Below are 15536 nucleotides of genomic sequence, written 5' to 3' on the forward strand. Positions count from 1 at the left end.
TAAATTGACACATATTCTCCATTTAAAAAAAACTATATATTTAAGTCAATTACCCTTTGACCTCACCTTTTTCATCGATCAACAAACACTTTTCTTTACCCCAGCGTTGAATATCTTTAGATATTTTTTAAAATATATTTATTCATGCCTTTTTTATTTATAGCTTTTTTTTAACCGAACACTTCAGATCTTAATTAAAAAAAAAATCCAACCACTTCAGATCTTGTAAAATCGATTGACAGAAATGTTTTCAATTAGCTCATAACTGTCCACCCTCCCCAGGGGGGTGGGGAAATTAAAAGTAAATTGTGCGAAGGCTGGTTGCAGTTTTTAAACAGGCTTGATTGAATATGTGCACATTTATTTTAAAGCAATCTATCAAAATTAAAAATAGCGTCCTGTGTCTAAAAGTAGAACAGAGTGTACAAGTGCATTGGGATTTTAAAATAATTAATTAACTAAAAACCGAAACCGGAAAAAAAGTTCTGAAAATAATTGAATTGGAATTAGTTTACTAATCATTAGACGAGAAAATTATGTGTTGTATAATTGGTTAACGATTTATTCCGCCGGAGCAAACCAACCATTGTTGATTAAAATAGTTCCTTTCTTATAAGGAACTAGGCAGGGGTCGGGGGTGTTAGGGAAGGTTATAACACCCCCCCCCCCCACACACACACATACAAATACCGCCCCCATTCAAAATTGTATAAAGCATGTCATAAAAAACTGTTCTTTGATTCATTTCTGTGGTGTGGATCCACGACAAATGATCTCACGGCTGTATATCTCAGACAAAATATCTTACGGCAAAATATCCCACGTGAGAAATTTAGTTCTGAATTTTTTTCATGAGATATTTTGTTTGAGATCTCTAAGATCTATTTGTCTTGTCACAATAAGTAAAAGGTGTCATTTTTTGGTGATATGTAATATGCATTCGATCCTTAATATAAGATGAAAAATAAAATCGCTTCATGAATAGTATTTAGAAAGTGCAATTTTACAATGTAGTCTTCTTCTTCTTCGTTCTTAATTGAGAATATGGTGGAGGATTTAGACAACAAGTCCAACTACAATGAAGTATTTTCTACCGATGATCGCGTTTGAAGTTCGTGTAGTACCTAACTATCAATAAGGCTTGGCCAGCTTTAAAAAAGGCCATTTTCCATTTTAAAAAACTAAAGCTAAGCTAGACGGAACGCTAATAAATAAAAGAGCTTGGTTAGACTGAAACTCATACGTCTAGCTCTTTACAGTGCAGTGTACTGAAATTCCCCCCACCCCTACCCCCTGCCGTTGCAAACTCAAACTCAAAAGGTTTCGAGTTTCCGTTGTCATGGTAACGCTATTAATAGCGGTAATTAAGCGAAAGGATGGAAATCCTATTAAAACCGCCAGCCGAGCTAACAAACCAATTAGGTCACGATTAATCGGTTAAAAAGTCCGTATTACGTCACGGGTCTCGTGTCGTCATTCCTCGTGTGACATCATCATTTTTCTCTGAATAAATTATTTTTATTGATGGTCGTTAAAATAGTTCGTAGAACAGTTGAAATAGATTAGGGTGCGGTCGCCCGTGATTGTATTACTGTAGACTAGGTTAACTGAACTCTGGGGGTTAGGTTAAATTTAGGTCTTCGATTGTTTATATAGTGAGGTGTTAAAGGGTTTCTTTCAGGCATTTTTTTTTCACGCGGGGGAGGGTACACTAAAACTTCGGGGAGGGGGGTGGGGGCGTATTTAAAATTTTATTTGGGGGTGGGGGCGGTGCTGCTGCCCGAAGAGATGTCTGAAAGAAACCCTACAGTGCTAGTGACTGTAGTGACAAAGTGTTGAACGCCAAATTACTAGGAATTCTCGGTTATGTCTAATGGACGTGTTGTTTTACTTGAGGTATGTCTTGGGGGGGGGGGGGGGGGGAGTGGGGGTTAACGACAGAGAGAGAGTTGGAGAGGGGGGTGGGCTGTAAGACCTCAAAAACCACCAATATGACCCAGATCAAAATCGTCGGTTCCCTTACTAGGGCTTGATAAGCTTATGTTGGATCAATCGGGGGGGGGGGGGGGGGGGGGGGGGGGGGGATTGGCACTGGTTTTTTAAAATATCCTTTCATGTTTTTTTTTTGTCATTTAACTAAAATTAATGGTAACCACACCTCAAATGACTAACACAATTTTTTAAAAACAAAAATGTAAAAATCCCCAGTTTAATATCAAACTGTGTCTTATTGCTTCAGGGGTTTGTGTGTGTGTGTGGGGGGGGGGGGGGGGTAACTTCATAGAAAAACAATAAATATGAGTGATTTTGGTTAAGAAGAATGTTACATACCGCTGGGGTGGATATAAATGTCGCATTTTTTTGTTATGTTATATGCACACCATCCCGTAACTTCCATATCGTAAATTCAATATTTATCTTCGTCTATGTCTATAGCCGCTGTGATCTCAGAAATTCTAAGGACATTTTCGACCGACAAAACTGAACAACACGTTTGCACCTTAATATTTAAAAAATAAAATGTCTTCGAGCATTTTGGTACGAGAAAGTCCAACTAAAAATATGTTGTTATGTTTTTTCCTTGTATCCCCAGGGCTTTATAAGCTAGAAGAAAGTGAATCACATTTTTTTTTAACACTTCAAACGTGAAACAGATTGCTTCGTCCGGAGTAATATCCCCTTAGTTTAAAACTAAGATAAGATAACCAAGACAATACGTTTCACGTAGAGTTTACACGTGAGACTGAGGGTTGGTTACTAAATATAGTTCGTGACGTAGACGAGATGTGCTGTTACGATCATGTGTTCTCTAGAAGCAAATTTACCCCGTGTAAGCACAGCAGAACTTGCGGAAGATTTTAAAAGAAAAATATTTTCAGTTAACTATACAGAACATTTTCCAAACACAGAGCGTGGGTGCTGAATAAATAAGGGTCGCACATGAATTACGTCATACTTGGACTGGGAAGAGGGACTCTTTTTAAGAGTGAAATGAGGCTTGGGGGTTTATTTTTTAAAAAAAAACCCACTTTATTTGGTAGATTCTCTCTCTCTCTCTCTCTCTCTTTCTCTCTCTCTCTCTCATTGTAACAGAGAATCATAATAATCCCCCCCCCAATGAAGTTACAATGCAGCATATCCCCCCCCCCCACACCCTTACGCACAATTGTTGCATTTTTTGTTTGTTTTATTTCTAAAATATAACAAGAAGATTAGAAACATCGGTCAATTCGCAGTTGAATCAGTACTGCAATTAAGTTTTGCATTACAATTTGTAAAAAAAAATGTGTGAAAGATGCTTTGATGCTTAAAAACAACTTTAAAATTAAATTATTGTGACGTGACAGGTGACACCATCTTAACCATCTCTTCTCCCCTCGTCACACACCGTCACACCAGTCCGACCCCCCCCCCCCCCCCCCCCTTTCAGATGTGCGTGTGTGGGCCATTTGTGAGCAACATTCATTAGAAAACTACTACAGAAGAAGATGTTGGTTCTGAGTTGTGAAGGAAAATTTACCGCTGTTGTATCTCAGATTTGGAGCCGCACCAAATGGTTAACTAATTAAGTCGTTAATGAATGCCACACTTGCCAAAAACAAAATATTTGGCGTCCGTTTTATTGTTGTTTTTAAACTGCGACTTTTTGTTGAGTACTTTAGGTCTTAATGAGTAAAATCTGATATTACCTTTTGGTCGAGATGACCTATCAAAGACCATTAAGTCCCCTACCCCTCCACCCCCCCTCTATTGACAGTTTTAAGTGTCCCCTCCTTCCCCTGCGAGAAATGACTGAAAGAAACACTGTTTTCAAGTGCCATCTAAATATCGTTAGTAATCCTTAGTCTACCTATATCTCAATAACCAACCGTTATAATTATGTGAAGGTGGGGGGGGGGGGGGCACTCAGAAAAATACAGTGAGTGCCAAACTCTTGTAGAGCCAGAAAAAATACCCCGCCCCTCCTTTCCCCTCCCTCTATTTACTATGTGGTCGGAGGCTTTTGCACTCTGGCCTTTTCGTTTGGCGCTTTCGAAACTACTGTAAACACGTTGGTGAAATTGACGGGTACCACGTGGTACGGGGTGGCAGGGACCCCGGATAAAATGCTCGATTCAGCAACACTTCGAAAAGTAAACAATACCACGTGATGCCCAACATATTCGGGTTGGTTTTATTTATATCCGGCAGCGGCTGCCATCTTGTGGCGCCATTTTGTAACGTCATTATTTTCAAATTGCACCTTTACATTTACAGAAGTTGATCGTTGGACCTTTACTTTCAAAGCTAGATTTCATTAGCTCCTCGCTACATCGTTACTTTTACGTTATATGCCTGGCTTATTTGCTAGTGTGTTGTTTAGTTGATACCCCTACATTCTTGCAATGTGCATTGTATTGTTGAAACTTTTAAAAAAAGATATTAAAATGTTTAAAAAAATCAGTGTTTGAAAAAGGAAAATGTTTTGGTAAAAATATGAGCTTTGGGAAAATATACTAAAATTCTTAAAATTTAAATAAAATTCAAACTCAAACTCAATCTGTAATTAAAAGAAATTATTTAAAAATGCCTTATGAATTCGAAACATGGAAGACAGCTTTTGGCTCCTTAAAGGTAGTGGGTAGAATTTAATTTTTAAAGTGGTAAAAATGTAAATCTTTACCAAAAAAATTGATTTACATGTAAACATTTAACACTGTAGTTTTATATAAAAATATTTTAATTCTTATTTTTTTCTGGCTTATTATCTACACCAGGGGTCTCCAAACTACGGCCCGCGGGCCGGATGCGGCCCGTGATGTCCTCTCATCCGGCCCGCGGAGATCTTTTTGTCCACGGAAAAAACATTTGTTGGTGATGGCTGAGGAACTTTGCCCAGAAAAATCAAAGACATGCCTGGAAGAAACTGGCCCCCGAACTGAAATTTGATCGTTAATGCGGCCCTCGGTCTGAAAAGTTTAGAGACCCCTGATCTACACTAATAAACAACGCTTTCCAAAAATTGATCGCGTCTAATTTTTTTAATGCAAAAACTTGTGTTTTAGTAAATACGCAGACAATTAATTAGCTTGCAGCGTCTAATTAAAAGTGAAGTGCATACACACAACAATACGAAGACATACCAGACAGAGATAAATCAGCCTGGCTACAAAACAACACGAAGACATACCAGACACTTAATCATCGAAGCTTCAAACCAATCTCTGAAATTCCAAGTTTTAAGTACAAAATAATGACCTCTAATTTAACCAACAAGGCTGGCAATTAAATCTTAACCTTTGTTAAAAAACGTTTTAAGACGCCAAACTTATGTCAAACTCTAGTCATCTTTAGACATGTTTTGAAACAAAAATTTTAAACTTCAAGTATTTTATTTGATATAACTCATAGGCCTGTTGAGAGTTTTTTATTTCACTAAGCTATTAGCAGAAGGGGGCAATGAACTAAGATCTAAACGAATTAATTGTAAGATTGCGCTTTTTTTAATTAGCCTTAAATAAAACCGTTTAATGACTTTTTTTCCCCATTAGTAAATAGATTCTGCTTAAAATTTTAATGAATATAAAAAAGAAGTTATTTAAAAAGTTAGTTTTAAATTTAACTTGATTCGGCTGGGAATTACAATATTGAATATAGAGTTTATTAACCTTATTTTTTGGTCTGATAATTGAAAAAAAAACCAAGACATCCAAATTAATACTTTAGAAGAACACAAAACGGGGGCTTAGTAAATGACTTTTTCTTTAAAAAAAAAACAACCGATGCACTTTCCTTGCACTAATGCGGATCGTTTTAGACACGTTTCAAAATTATTTTAAGTTGCAACAAATTTAAATATTAGCACTGTGATGCCACGCAAGCACTAGCCTTTTCATTACACCTTTCCTCTAAAAGTTAATTTTAATTAATCAATCTCACGCCAATGAGGGAAAGAAATGTCTTTATAGTCCACGAAAAAGTGCGTCAGCTGTTTCGATTCGTCCACTTGACTTGTATTTCACGTTTTTTAAGTTCGTGTGCATGATTTTATTAGTCGAAATTTTAATGTTGCAGTAAAGGTGCAGTACAAGCTGTCGCAGTGACAAATCTGGATTAGAAGCATGGAATATGTTTATAGCTACTTTCTAAAAAATCTGGATTAGAAGCATGCAATATGTTCATAGCTACTTTCTAAAAAATCTGGATTAGAAGCATGCAACATGTTTATAGCTACTTTCTAAAAAATCTGGATTAGAAGCATGCAATATGTTCATAGCTACTTTCTAAAAAATCTGGATTAGAAGCATGCAATATGTTCATAGCTACTTTCTAAAAAATCTGGATTAGAAGCATGCAATATGTTTATAGCTACTTTCTAAAAAATCTGGATTAGAAGCATGCAATATGTTCATAGCTACTTTCTAAAAAATCTGGATTAGAAGCATGCAATATGTTTATAGCTACTTTCTAAAAAATCTGGAGTAAGACGAAGAATATTTTCATAGTTTCGTAGCCTACTAAAAAATCAGGAGTCGGACCAAGCAATATTTTCATAGTTTCGTAGCCTACTAAAAAAACAGGAGTCGGACCAAGCAATATTTTCATAGTTTCGTAGCCTACTAAAAAATCAGTAGTCGGACCATGCAATATTTTCATAGTTTCGTATTAAAAAATCTGGAGTATGGCCATGACATATGTTCATAGCTATGTACTAAGAAATCTGGACTGGGGTCATGCAATATGTTCACAGCTACGTACTAGCAATTAAAGATTAATACATTCGAAACTGGCGTAGATGACTAAGTCAATGATAAAACAAATTAACTGAAGTTTCCCAAAAGCAGCCGTAGGGCAATTTTACTACAAAATTAATGTTTTTATTTTGCTTTTTATTTTATCTGTAAGTAGGATTAAATACGCAAATCTTAAAGGGCTCTTAATAGAATAGTTTTAATGGAATCCGATTACATTCGATTACGTTGTGCTAGCTTTGTTTAGTTCGAAATGCATAATATAACAAACACATATTACTTATAGTAAAAATACTTAATATATTAATATTATGTATTTAAACTCACAGCCCACATATCTGCAGACTAGTTAACTCCATTGATTTGTCTTACACGTTGTTAACTAAATCAGTGCTGATTTACATAGCAAACAATACAGCTTATCTAGCCTGAAACGCCGGACTTCTCCATCCTTCTTCCTCTTCTTCGTTCTTAATTTTACTGTTGGAGAAGGATCCCCTCCAATACAATCTATATATATATATATAATTCTCTTCTTGGGCGATAGAAAACACCAAGCTGTAAGCGCGCTCCCTACCACCCCCACCCCTACATGGTCTGGTGAGCTGTGGTTCACGCTAAATGTTTACAATCGTAGAGCCGGGTTTAGTGACGGCTATTAGGGGCAGATAATTTCGTTTGAAACGATTTTAAACGTAGGGGAGGTAACTAAGAGGAGTTTACTTCACGGCGGGGGGGGGGGGGGGGAAGGGGGTAGGGAGTGGGGAAAGGAGGGGGGGGGGGGATTATCGTCCTTAACGAGCTACTGATAGTGTTTTAAAGCAAATATTTTCAGTGACAGTGTTGGTACTGTCGAATCCACAAATTATGAATTACTGAAAAGTAGAAAATAAAACAACTAAATAGCGGCGTATGATACGCCGCGGGTCGGCTCGTTAAGCATACTTGTCAACTGGTTATGCTCCATATGTGACTCCGATTTTCAGCCTGCTTTTCTTTTTGGATTTGCTTCCATAGCCTTTGTCCAACCAAGAACAAACCACGAGGCAGATGTTTGATTTTGGAGTTGTCTCTCCTAGAAGAGTGGCTGTCCCCAGCTAACGAGCCTCATCTGCTTTGAGGGTTCGAACTCGAGACTTTTCGGTTTAGCAGCCTTGAGCCTCTACCGACTCGACCACGCCTGACTACTCCATAAAATTAATGTTTAATGTCTCTATCTCTTGTAGTATATCCATTGCTAGTTCAATTACCAGCTGTTTTGACAAAGCTAAACCCTTAAACAAGCAATCATGAAACGTGAATACTTCTCCTAATTCCCGAGTATATGTTTAACAACAATGGACATGTTTAAAAAACGAAGCGAACAGGAAGTTATGACGTGATGTGCAAGTTGTTTTTGGTTAACCAATAAAAATATTTACCTAACCCCTCCACCCCCCTCCCCTGGGTAAGGGGAGCATACAGAGAAAGCATGTCGTAGAATCTTATCTGCCCTTAGATCATACACAATAATGTCTTTGAAGATATTAAACAGAGTATTTTTGTGTGAAGATATGGAAGATATGGAAGTACATCTAAGCAAGATTTTTATTACAAAAAAAGTTCAATGGTTTGGGGAAGTAGGTGACTGGGACAGGGCGCCCTAACCTTTAATGTGGCCCGGTTGCTGTCGCCCCCCCCCCCCCCCCCCCCCGAGAGAACACCAAAAAGGAGGCCACTATAAAATATATCCCCACTGAACTAATTTCTTCCGGTGCCGCCGACATTACACATCATTCCGGTGTTATCGTTCCGGCGTATCCATTAAAATTTTCAATTATATTTAGATTTTAATCCTTAAAAATATTTTGTTTAAATAAAATATATTATGTGCATGAATTTAAAAATAGGTGAAATGTCAAAAACAATTCTCAAGAAATAATACTGGTCCTTTTTTTTTGTAAATATAAAAGCTGCCAGATCAGTCTGTGTGAAATTTGTAGAACACATACATGATGAGACCAAATATGAGGTTTAAGTTAGCCAACAATGGCGGATTTTAATTCTACCTCACGGTGAAGTGAGATAAAAAGATAGGAAATGAGATTAGTGTAATTAACGTCGGCCCTGATTGGACAGAAACGTTTTTAGCGAGTTATTGTGAAACCCAATACTTCGGTTGAAATTTGGCCAATGATTTCCCTACGGAGTAGCGTTTTGGCTGTGGGCGCTAAATCTGGTCACACTTTAGAAGCTACAACGTGTTATACACATTTATTTATTTTTTTTTCCTACAAATCAGTTGCTAGACTTACTTATGGGTTCGTTGTAACAATACAAATAAAACTAAAAATATTTGCCTACAAACATTTAAAAAATCATACAGATGGGTACATCAATCATACAAATGTATACATCAATCTAAACAGGTTGTAATCGGTGTTTCTTCCAGACTATTTTCTCCTTGGGAGCACTCGATCTTTTTTGGGGTGGGTGGGGGGGGGGGGGGCCGGACACTAGTAAAAGTGTATGTGTACTATATAAATTCCATCTCGTTCGGGGGGGGGGGGGGGGGCGTAAACTTTCTTCGAGGGGGGGGGGGGCGAAGAGATGCATGGAAGAAACTCTGGTTGTAATGCAACTTTTAATGTGTACATTAATCATACAAATGTGTTATCAATCATACAGGTTGTACTGCAACATGTAATGTGTATATCAATCATACGTATGTGTACATCAATCATACAAATGTGTACATCAATCATACAAATATGTACATCAATCATACATATGTGTACATCAATCATACAAATGTGTGCATAAATCATACATATATGTACATCAATCATACAGATGCGTACACCAATCAAACAGGTTGTACTGCACCATGCTCCAGAAGGCAAATGGTGGCGGGGTGTAGAAGTGAAGAGCAGACGATGAAAGCAGACGACAGACAAAAGTACATAACGACAATGCGAGCAGACGGACGACAAGAGCAGTAGAGGACAGCAGACGACAGACAAATACACTTACATTAACAGCAGACGACCAATAACAGCAGACAACAGGAACAAAGGCACGCGAATTTTATTTAAAAAAAGGGTCTTAAGAAATTAACAATCATTTCAAAAATCCAATTAGCTTAATTAACGACCAGGCGACGATCGATCATGGATTATGAAATGTAAAATCGAAACCATCTAGCCATGCTTGATTCAACGTGATGAAATTGTGTATCATTTAGTCGTGCGGTAGAGCGCTGTATATTTGTACCAGTAGTATCTGGTTCGGATCCTAGCCGCCCCAACACATCCTAACTTTGCATTAGGAAATTGTAAAAATTGTTAGCCTAGCACCTCGTACAGATCCTCGATACGAAAAACAATTCTTCTTCTTCTTCGTTCTTAATTCTAGTGTTGGAAAGGATTCCCTCCAACACAATTAAGGATACGTGTCATCTGGTTATGCGCCATATAGGCCGTTGACTCCGATTTCAGCCTGCTTTACTTTTTGGATTTGCTTCCAAGGCCTTTGTCCAACCAAGAATTAACTACAAGGCAGCAGTTGTTTGATTTTGGAGTTGTCTCTCCTAAAAGATTTGCTGTCCTTAGATTTCGAGGCTTATCTTTTCGTTTTAGCAACCATGAGCTTTACCTATTCGACCACGCCTACCCTCGAAAAACAATTAACATCTCGTATTTTTAACACACAAAAATAGGGCTAAGAAAAAAGATTGCTTGCTCCTCGTCATGTATGTACTTCTCACACCAGATGAGGTGTTTACTGTATAAACTAATGAGGCTAGCTAAACACTAACCTCTGCTAATTATACGGTAATATTAGCTAATTAAATACTAATATATGATAATTAAACACTAATGGTTGAAGATGATGTACATTGAAGGTAGTTGAGCGATAAAAAAATTTGTCGTAGACACGGGAAGGTGAGAAAAAAATCAAACGAAGCTTAAGGTTAATTAACGCCTCATGTGATAAAACATCCGATGTTTAACTTTAGGTTAGTTAACATCTCATGTGATAAAACATCCGATGTTTAACATTAGGTTAGTTAACATCTCATGTGATAAAACATCCGATGTTTAACTTTAGGTTAGTTAACATCTCATGTGATAAAACATCCGATGTTTAACTTTAGGTTAGTTAACATCTCATGTGATAAAACATCCGATGTTTAACATTAGGTTAGTTAACATCTCATGTGATAAAACATCCGATGTTTAACTTGAGGTTAATTAACATCTCATGTGATAAAACATCCGATGTTTAACTTTAGGTTAGTTAACATCTCATGTGATAAAACATCCGATGTTTAACTTTAGGTTAGTTAACATCTCATGTGATAAAACATCCGATGTTTAACTTTAGGTTAGTTAACATCTCATGTGATAAAACATCCGATGTTTAACTTTAGGTTAATTAACGTTTGTGATAAAACATGTGATGTTTAACTTGAGGTTAATTAACATCACATGTGATAAAACATCCGATGTTTAACTTTAGGTTAATTAACGTTTGTGATAAAACATGTGATGTTTAACTTGAGGTTAATTAACATCACATGTGATAAAACATCCGATGTTTAACTTTAGGTTAATTAACGTTTGTGATAAAACATGTGATGTTTAACTTGAGGTTAATTAACATCTCATGTGATAAAACATCCGATGTTTAACTTTAGGTTAATTAACGTTTGTGATAAAACATGTGATATGTAGGTTAATGAACCCCCCCCCCCCATCGTGAATGGTGTGGGTGAGAAACGACCCCCACATTGTTTCTTTTAGTCAGATTTTTTTCTCTCCCCGGGGGGGGGGGGGGGGAGGGGTGGCACTTGAGACTCGAGACTTTCGGGAGGGACGACTCAGTTTTCCGGTGGGGGACGGGGAGCACTTGAGACTATCGTGGACTGGCGGACAATTTTTCGGGGGGGGGGGGGAGGGGCTGGGCGGAAAAAGTGGAACAAGCAGAGGCGTAGCGAGGGGGGAGGCGGGGGTGCGGACCGCATCGGGTGACACCATTTAGGGGGGTGACACCAAGGCAAAAAAGAGCAAAATATACAGAGAAAAACTTGAAGGGTCGCTACGCCTCTCCGGGGTGGCACCATTAAGTGCCGCACCGGGGGACACCCGACCTCGCTACGCCACTGGGTACACGTATACATTTTCTATATATATTCTATTGCAGTTAATATATAACAAATAACTCCCATAGCTAATATTAAATACAATACTACACCATCCTCCCAATCAAAGATGGTGCTGAAATGATATTACCCCCACCCCCTCACCTTATACGCTAAAACCCTGTACATTAAAAGCCATCTTGCTGTATTCTAAACATCTATTTATAACTCGTCTTTCTTTTAAAAAAACTCTTAGACAGGCATGTACAGGCAGGATCAAATGTTAGTGCACATTTCACCAGCAAGGATCCGGCAAAGTGCCGGTACATAATTTATGGCGTATTTTTACACCGCTAATGGCAAAAATTGACGTCATGACGTCAGATCCCGTTTGACAACTATTAAAAACTAGAAAAATGGCCCGTTGAGGAAGGATACACCGGGCGCTAGGTTGATAGTGCTGTCTCTTTTCTCTAAACTAAAACCAACCCCCCCCCCCACACACACACCACCCCCCCCCACCCCCCCACCCCACACCCACCCCACACACCACCCCCCACCCACCCACACACACCCCACCACCCACCCCACCCCCACCCCCCAAAAAAACATGTCTACCGTCCCATTCAACGAAATATAATTATATACTTTTTCCAGTGTCCGCCCCCTCCCCGAAAATTCTACACCCGCCCCCGAAAATTTCAAGTACCCCCACCCCTCTCCGGGGAGGAAAAAGTCTAAATTAAAACCACCCCCCCACTCACCCCCACCCCCCACCCCCACACACCCCCCCACCCCCCACCCACCCCCCCCCCCCCCCAAAAAAAGCATGTCTACCGTCCCATTCAACAAAATATAATTATATACTTTTTCCAGTGTCCGCCCCCTCCCCGAAAATTCTACCCCCGCCCCCGAAAATTTCAAGTACCCCCCACCCCTCTCCGGGGAGGAAAAAGTCTAAATTAAAACCACCCCCCCACTCAACCCCCCCCCCCACCCCCACCAGACGTTCTTACGCGGGGGGTGGGGCTTCGCCCCTACCCGAAGAATTGTATGCAAGAAACTCTTCACGCAAACCATTTAGATTAGACAACATTTCCTGTTTATTCAATGTTAACGCGAAAATCAATGACGTCATATAACTGTGAGCACTCTCTGGGTTTGAGATTATTTTCTACTCTGTGCTAAATGTGTCGACGTCATATTTCGTTTTTCGAATTACTGTGCAGGTTTTTAAATTGCTTGTGTTTTCTCTAGAGCGTTCTTGTCAGACAGATAAATACATAGATAGATACATAGAGAGACAGCGAAACTATTATTATAGACGAGAAAAATGGCCCGTTGAGGAAGGGTACAACGGGCGCTAGGCTGATAGTGCTGTCTCTTTTCTCTAAACTAAAACCAACCCCCCCCCCCCCACACACCACCCCCACCCCACCCCCCCACCCCCACACACCACCCCCACCCCCACCCCCCACCACCCCCAACCCAACCCCTCAACCCCACACACCACCCCCACCCCCCACCACACACCACCCCCACCCCCACCCCTCACCCACACACACCACCCCCTCCACACACCGCCCCCCACCCCCACCCCCCCCCCCCAAAAAAACATGTCTACCGTCCCATTCAACGAAATATAATTATATACTTTTTCCAGTGTCCGCCCCCTCCCAGAAAATTCTACCCCCGCCCCCGAAAATTTCAAGTACCCCCACCCCTCTCCGGGGAGGAAAAAGTCTGAAAGAAGCACTGAAACCAACCCACCCCCCCACACACCACCCCCCACCCCCCCCCACCCCCCACACACACCACCCCCCACCCCCACCCCCCACACACACCACCCCCCCCACCCCTCCACCACCCCCCACCCCAAAAAAAAACATGTCTACCGTCCCATTCAACGAAATATAATTATATACTTTTTCCAGTGTCCGCCCCCTCCCAGAAAATTCTACCCCCGCCCCCGAAAATTTCAAGTACCCCCACCCCTCTCCGGGGAGGAAAAAGTCTGAAAGAAACACTGAAACCAACCCACACACCACACAACACCCCCCCACCACCCCAACCCCCCCCCCCCACACCCCCCACACCCCCCCCCCCCACACCCACCCCTCCACCCCACCCCCCCCCCCCAAAAAAAAACATGTCTACCGTCCCATTGCAAGAAAACCACTTTTTAGATTAGACACATTAATTAGGCGGTAATTTTATTATAGAGTATCGATGAGGAAATTTCTTTTGAGTTGTGGAGGGGGGGGGGCTCAGACGTTCTTACGCGGGGGGTGGGGCTTCGCCCCTACCCGAAGAATTGTATGCAAGAAACTCTTCACGCAAACCATTTAGATTAGACAACATTTCCTTTTTTTCAATGTTTACGCGATAATCAATGACGTCATTTTACTGTGTGCACTCTCTGGTTTGAGATTATGTTCTACTCTACGCTAAATGTGTCGACGTCATATTTCGTTTTTCGAATTACTGTGCATGTTTTTATTTTGCTTGTGTTTTCTCTAGAGCGTTCTTGTCAGACAAAGCGTTCTTGTCAGACAAAGCGTTCTTGTCAGACAGAGCGTTCTTGTCAGATAGACAGACAGCGAAACTATTAGTATTAACGAGAAAAATGGCCCGTTGAGGAAGGGTACAACGGGCGCTAGGCTGATAGTGCTGTCTCTTTTCTCTAAACTAAAACCAACCCACCCCCCCCACACACCACCCCCACCCCACCCCCCCCCCCACCCCCACACACCACCCCCACCCCCACCCCCCACCACACACCACCCCCAACCCAACCCCTCAACCCCACACACCACCCCCACCCCCCACCACACACCACCCCCCACCCCCACCCCTCACCCCCACACACCACCCCCTCCACACACCGCCCCCCCACCCCCACCCCCCCAAAAAAAACATGTCTACCGTCCCATTCAACGAAATATAATTATATACTTTTTCCAGTGTCAGCCCCCTCCCAGAAAATTCTACCCACGCCCCCGAAAATTTCAAGTACCCCCACCCCTCTCCGGGGAGGAAAAAGTCTGAAAGAAACACTGAAACCAACCCACCCCCCCACACACCACCCCCCACCCCCCCCACACCACCCCCACCCCCACACACACCACCCCCCACCCCCACCCCCCACACACCACCCCCACACACACACACACCACCCCCCACCCCCACCCCCCACACACACCACCCCCCCCACCCCTCCACCACCCCCCACCCCCAAAAAAAACATGTCTACCGTCCCATTCAACGAAATATAATTATATACTTTTTCCAGTGTCCGCCCCCTCCCAGAAAATTCTACCCCCGCCCCCGAAAATTTCAAGTACCCCCACCCCTCTCCGGGGAGGAAAAAGTCTGAAAGAAACACTGAAACCAACCCACACACCACACACCACCCCCCCCCACCCCCACACACCACCCCAACCCCCCCCACCCCCCTCCCCACACCCACCCCTCCACCCCACCCCCCCCCCCCCCCCCCAAAAAAAAAAACATGTCTACCGTCCCATTGCAAGAAAACCACTTTTTAGATTAGACACATTAATTAGGCGGTAATTTTATTATAGAGTATCGATGAGGAAATTTCTTTTGAGTTGTGGAGGGGGGGGGGGCTCAGACGTTCTTACGCGGGGGGTGGGGCTTCGCCCCTACCCGAAGAATTGTAT

At 41.3% G+C, this 15536-nt stretch overlaps 1 protein-coding gene across 1 annotated transcript in view; it reads right to left on the reverse strand.

Annotated features, from left to right (window-relative positions):
* LOC131945160 (serine/threonine-protein kinase SBK1-like) overlaps positions 1–2390 on the reverse strand; it is a 10195-nt gene extending 7805 nt beyond the window's left edge. Inside the window, exon 1 of the mRNA XM_059306178.1 lies at positions 2332–2390. The gene's annotated coding sequence lies outside the window, so the exon portion shown is untranslated. The remainder of the gene's footprint in view (positions 1–2331) is intronic.
* Positions 2391–15536: the final 13146 nt, after the last annotated feature.

Source organism: Physella acuta, unplaced genomic scaffold (assembly GCF_028476545.2).
Source record: "Physella acuta isolate Inbredline_101_S28 unplaced genomic scaffold, ASM2847654v3 ptg000528l, whole genome shotgun sequence".
In the NCBI taxonomy this organism is placed as follows: Eukaryota; Metazoa; Mollusca; class Gastropoda; family Physidae; genus Physella; species Physella acuta.